The following is a 6,702-nucleotide window of genomic DNA, read 5'->3' as shown; positions in this document are numbered from 1 at the left end:
ACAGACTTAGTCGTGATAGATCGGAGAGGATAGGCAGCAGGAAACCTAGTGGTCTGACACATCACAGTGAACAGGTATCTACTACCCTTTTTAGAACGAGGCAGAGGACCCACACAGTCAATAATCAGATACTCAAAAGGTTGGCTGAGTACAGGAATAGGAAACAATGGTACCGGCTTATTAATAGCTTGATTAGGTTTACCAGTTAATTGACAGGTGTGACAAGTTTTGATATAATCAGAAACATCCCTCTTTAATCTAGGCCAAAAGAAATGTCTTAATATGCGATTATAGGTTTTCCTCACCCCCATATGTCCAGCAACATCGTTGTGAGAAGTTGACAACACCAACTCACGAAGCTTAACTGGTACAACAACCTGACTAATTGCCTCCCCCAGAAAACAACTACCATGAGACACCCACTTTCTCATCAGGACATCCTCTTGGAGAAAATAGCCATGGACGACATCTCCCAACTGTTCCACAGGCACAATTTGGTCACGCAACTCTTCTAATGTGGGGTCATGCCGTTGCGCATTGATTAGATCTGAGCGGGTTACAGAGAACGGGATAGCAGGGAAAACAATGACATACTTCTTTGTATTATTATCATTAGTCGGCGCAGTGGCCAGTTCGCCACGGCTCATAGAACGTATCACTGCACACGCAGAGAACACCTCTGGGAAACTCTGTACACTCTCATCAGGAATCCCAACAAATGACGGCTTAGTGGAAACCACTAGAGATGGAAACACGAAGGCCATACACGCTCACCAGCCAAGTTATTCCCAAGGATACCCTCGATACCCTCAATAGGCAAACGAAGGATGCACCCCCACAACACCCCCACAATGCACCCCCACAAAACACTCTTCACCAGCCCACAATCCAACATCAGTTTATGCAATGGAATTGACAGTGTTTTCGAACATATTCCCCTAATCAGAACACTATTCCCCGAATCAGTCTCAGCAGAAAAGAGTAACAGACTCCAACACAAATGATTCAGAGGCACCTGTGTCTCTCAGCATCTTCACTGGCACTAGGTCCTTACTTCCTAACATAGACACAAAACCTTCCGTAATGAAAGGTAAATAGTCTGGATCAATATGGACTTTCACATGCTCCTGGGCCTGAGGCAATGAGTCATGAGTGAACTGATGTGGAACAGGCGCAGCTAACGCGGTAGGCGTAGATTTAGCGTAAGCACCCTTTGACCTGAGAAGTGGACATTAGTTTTTCCAATGACCTGAACCTTGACAGTAGTGACACTCTTGACCAAAGTCAGCTTTACCACGGGAGTCAGGCTCAACCCTAGTTGAATAGAACTCTGCCCGTGAACCAAAGTATCTCGGTGAGCGAAGCCCAAATCTATCTGAACGCCCCCCACTCATTCCGAATACGGAGCTCTGCAAAGACACTTTTTGCCAAAACCGCAGCTTCAGCGACATTACTTTTCGTTCGTCAATATACGTGGCAATACGATCAGGGATTGTGTCCTGAAATTGCTCTAACATAATCAGATCACACAGCCCTTGGAAAGTCACAACTGCAGAGGTGGAACACCAGCGATTAAACTGTAAAGAATTCTCACGCAAACTCATGAGTCTGTTTATCATCTCTTTTTAAAGTTCTAAATCGTTGGCGGTAAGCCTCAGGGACCAATTCATAAATCTGTAACACAGCCTTTTTAACCTTATCATAACTGGCACTGTCGTGTACACTAAGAGCTGAATATGCTTCCTGCGCTTTACCAGTCAGCACACACTGCAACATTAAAGTGCGGTCAGAATCAGGCCAACTCCTAGCGTCAGAAACACGCTCACGCTGTCACGAACCGGCTCAAAGCCCGTAACAAAAGGGAAACAACATGGAGATAAGGAGTAACAAAACATATATTTATTAAATAAAGTAAACTAAGTACAATATGCAATGGTGTGTGTAATCAGTAATGTAAGTGAGTATTTCGCATGCATGAATGTGATAATGCAGGGTGTTGAAAGGTACCAAAGCAAGCAACCAAAAACCACCAAGATATACAACAAAATCTATAAAGGTGTCTGCATGGAGAGAGTCTCCTCCATGAATGGGGAAATGGAGTATTTATCCTGGGACCCCGGGAGACAGAGTGGGAGGGTCGTCACAAAGTGTATTTGAACGGGGTATGGTAGTAGGTGCCAGGTCCAACGGTTTGTGTCAAGAACTGCAACGCTGCTGGGTTTTTCACGATCAACATTTTCCAGTGTATATCAAGAATGGTCCACAACCCAAAGGACATCCAGCCAACTTGACACAACTGTGGGAAGCATTGGAGTCAACATGGGCCAGCCAGCATCCCTGTGGAAGGCTTTCGACACCTTGTAGAGTCCATGCCCTGACGAATTGAGGCTGTTCTGATGGCAAAGGGGAGTGCAACTCAATATTAGGAATATTTTGTACACTCAGTGTATTTTGACTACAGAGTAAACTCTCCTCAAAGGCAAATGCTTCCAGCTTCCACAATTACAAACAGTGGTTACAAAAGGAAAGACACTGTTATCATTCCAATAGTGGACTTGAATTAATTCAACTAAGACTAATTCCATTAATGTGGAACGGCAGATTGCTTCATATTAAAGGAAATGTGCAGGGAAAAGCTCTTACAGGATGTTGTTATTGCCTTCCCTTACAGAAGTATTTGGACAGTGATGCTTAAATGTCGAGATGCAACCTGAGAGTAAGCATTTCATTGGATGGTGTTACCATCCGTATCCTGTACATACGACTAATAAAACTTGCAACTAGACATATAAAGTGCTTTCATTTCGAAACGTTATATCAGAAAAGTCTGAAAATACCATGAAATAAAAGGTGACATTCTGTACTGTAACCTCATATCAAACATTTGATCTCAAATCTCAAATTCTGGAGACTTGAGCCACATGTAAAAATGTTGCATCACTGTCAAAATAAAGATGTAGTGCAGTATAATTCAGTAACACCAAGATGACCCCAATTTTGAAAATAAAACTATTTAAACATACTGTATCTATTTCTTCATCAATGTTTAAAACTGGAGTGGATTCTGTTGGGGATGGATCAGAATAGTTGGGTAACATAAATAAGATGTTTTATTTTCATTATATGCTTGTGAGTTACTTCTAATTTAGAATGTATCTTGTACTATAGTGGTGGCCATTTGCAATTATCCTTTCTCTGTCCTGGGTTCAGTTACTTGGGCCGCAGAGAGGGGAGAGGTCAAGCTTGTCTTCATATGTAAACATATCTTTTAAACCATGTGAAGGGATGATTGAGGGGGAACCATTTATCTCTTGGCTCCACAATGTCTGTGTGCCAGTCACCGTGTCTCTGTGATCTTGTCCAGGAGGGGTGTATTTGATATATGCTAGTGGATGAGGTTTTGTTTTTGGTCCTGAGTGGTACTAAGAGCGAGATAAGAACATAGTTTAGGAGACAAAGCTGAATGATAATTTATAGCCAATGCTGTCTGGCTATGGGATACTCCTCTCTCAAGTAAAGTCTTCCTTTGTAATGTTCCTAAGATCTGTTATTCGTCATGTGAGTTGAGATGGGTGTGTCTTGGCTATAAATGATACTAAGAACTGTTTTGTAAGCACTCTCAGAGAATTCATTTATAGACACTGAATTAATCTGAGAGTCACAGGGTTGTGATGGAGCTCATATAATTAAAGATGGACTTTATGATAACTCTGACTTGTGCGTGGTTTGCTCTCATGATTTGGTAAATACAGGAAATGTCCACTACAATTCCAATCCACTGGTGCTTGTCTCTAAAATAAGATATGCAAAAAAGGAAAGGATTAGACTTAAAGGGGCATTCAGAAGTTGATAAAGCCATTTTTGGATTTATATTAATGATACACCCATTGATTCTAGAAGATTAGAACTTATTAATGCCTCATGAGTTTAATTCAATTGTCGTACTCCATCAGAACCCAAACTATAAGCTTGTTTTAGTCAATGTTTGCAAACAAAGTAAATGTTTAAAAAACTTTGTATAGCCTTATAACATGGTTAAAACTATTATTTTAATAACATTGATGGTAAGTTATTGCAATAATAGCTCTGTCAATAAATTGAAAGTGGTTACATTTCGCCAACCCTTCACTCAGCTTTTAACCAAAACAGGAGGGCTTTGTTATTGTTTCAACTACCAATTACAGATTTAATAAAAATACAATAAATGAATTACAAGGCCACTGAATAAGAAGGAATTGTATAGATTCATATATTAAATCGCTCATCAATACCTGATTCTTCCTCCTCAGTGACTGGCCCAAAATGTTGCACTAGTCTGTCTCTTGATGTACTGGCCCTTGGAGCTGAAACAATTTGTAATAAAAAGGTTTTTAATTCAAAAGATTTGCTGGAGTTCTGACTCTCCTTTCATTAAATATGAATTTTCATCAAAGACAGACAACAGTTAGAGATAGGGAAAGGGATCAGACCTGCATGTTAATGTATTACATGCTGTGGGTAGATGGTACTAGACCGGCCTATGGCACGGAAACAAACGTTTGATATGCTATGATACAGTATGTTTGAAAGGAAAAAGTCACACCAGGGACCAATAAAATTAAACACCTAGACGGGATGAAACTTACCAAGAGAAATGGATGCAGTTGCCTTCCTGGTTTGAGGAACAATCTGTCCTCTCTCATCCCTTTGTCTCTATCTTAACCTATAATCCCTGGAGGCTTGTTTGTCTTTTTCTTATTATTTTCCTAAAAAGTGCATTTCAATAATCATGGCTGGCCCAGTAATAATAGTCTCCCACAAGCATGGCTTGCTTGTGCACATACAAAGACTTTTATTTTCACATAAGGTGCAGTGATTTGTCAGCTGAGGAAAGGCACCTGCAGTAGACCCATGTTGTGGCACACTCACACAGCTAACATGTGTAGAAGTTCACAAGGATACTAACAAGGGCACCCTAGTGCCTCATGCTCAATGGGCAATATCATTGATGCCCATGTTCAGGTCATATCACGAAGTCTACGTTTAAATTGACATTGTGCCATGTGGGGTCTACTTTGACAAACAAAAAGCAATGATAAATCATAACGCTGTGGTGCTGGGGTTGTGTTGGGAATGTTTGTGCACGTATGGAAGCTATAGGGGTTACATTACCGGTAATGTACGACTTGTTACATTACTGGTTCTGGGTTGAGCTCCTCAGCCAGCCCTTTTGCCTCGTTAATGGCCTCGTCCAGTTGGTCATGGGGGTCCTCAGAGGCCATACCATCTCAAAAGAAAAATAAAGAGACCAGTTCCAATAGTTCCAATCATAACACATTCCTTCACATTAGTAACCTCCTGTCTATGAGAAAAGCTGCAAGTCATTGATAGCGTGTGCGTTTTACTATGTCCTGCACGTAACTAAATGCCTTCATCCTCCTCCACACGCAGACTGACTGATCTACAGATCACTTTGCATAACAAATACACATTTATTATTATTATTACTTGCAGATCAGTCAGCGTGTCACCATTTACCAACAATGCACTATTAGTCTGTCACTTTCTTGTTCATGTTGTTCTATGACGTGTGTGTAACTCCAGTCCTTAAAGGCTACAGTGTCTACAGGTTTCGATCAATTTAGATCATTGACTAGTTAGGACCTCCTCTCACCTGATTGTCTGTCTTAACAGGATTTTTCTCTCCTTTACGTCCCTCCTAGGGTCCCTCTTAGGGTCCCTCTCTCCTTCTTCTAAGGAGAAGTCACAAGAGGAATACAGATTGAGTGGCAATGTGTATTTCTTTGAAGATGCAAAGAGGAAGAAGGGAAATATATAGCCTAATGTATAGGTGGCTAAAATAATAAGTGGGAATGATATACAAATATATCCAAGTAATGCAACAAAAATATCCACACATTCAATGTTGGTTATGCAACTTTCTTTATTCACCTTAGTTACGTAACCTTCCTTTAACACGTTTTTAAAACCAAACACTTTAACAAACACAAAACAAATGTGTATGTATGCTGTATTTCTGACAACAAGGGACGAACTGGTGACCTACCTGTTATGTGTCCAGGGTCTAGACATCTGCTGTGGGCGAAAAATCTATAAACAACAAATGTCACATGACCGGATGAGGTAACCATTCTTGTTCTTCTTGTAACATTCCGGTAGACTAGAAGCTTTCCACTGTTTTGCTGCTCGTCACAGGTCGACGCAGGTATTGCACTTGATTTATCGTTCTCATAACTGTAGGTGCAGCTAAGATGAAATACGAAAGCTTTCTTGCTATTTCGCACTGACGGTAACTTGAACACAAGAAAGTTTCTAGTGAAAAGGTGCTTACACTCAGAGCCATGTATTTACACTCAGCCAGCTCATAGTACAATTCCACCCTAGCCTTATTACGGGTTAACGTTTTGGTCACGTTTTGCATACGTTTCCCAAAATTGTATATGAAAAAAAACATGTTTTGGTATTGATGGACAATGGCAAGGCAGCTATTGTATTTTCAGTTACATTCTGGTCAATAAAAATGGTTTACACGTTTGTTTTCTGTAAGAAATACACAGAACTACAACCGAATAAAACACCATTCGCCAACATAGGATTGCATACATTCATTCTATACTGAACGGTCTGTAAAGAAAAATCGAAAAACAGTACATATAGGCATACAACCACAATGTTTTAATAGGGATTAAAAAAATACAATAT

At 40.5% G+C, this 6,702-nt stretch overlaps 1 long non-coding RNA gene across 1 annotated transcript; it reads right to left on the bottom strand.

Annotated features, from left to right (window-relative positions):
• Positions 1-4,270: 4,270 nt before the first annotated feature.
• LOC112265934 lies at positions 4,271-6,110 on the bottom strand. Its single transcript, XR_002955849.1, has 4 exons — positions 6,047-6,110; positions 5,654-5,732; positions 5,152-5,266; positions 4,271-4,343 (listed from the first exon to the last, which is right to left on the bottom strand). It is a non-coding gene; the product is annotated as an uncharacterized LOC112265934 (long non-coding RNA).
• Between the last annotated feature and the right edge of the window lie 592 nt (positions 6,111-6,702).

This window comes from Oncorhynchus tshawytscha, linkage group LG13 (genome assembly GCF_018296145.1).
Source record: "Oncorhynchus tshawytscha isolate Ot180627B linkage group LG13, Otsh_v2.0, whole genome shotgun sequence".
NCBI lineage: Eukaryota > Metazoa > Chordata > Actinopteri > Salmoniformes > Salmonidae > Oncorhynchus > Oncorhynchus tshawytscha.
Note: the sequence above shows the minus strand (reverse complement) of the source record. Positions and strands in the feature narration are given on the sequence as shown.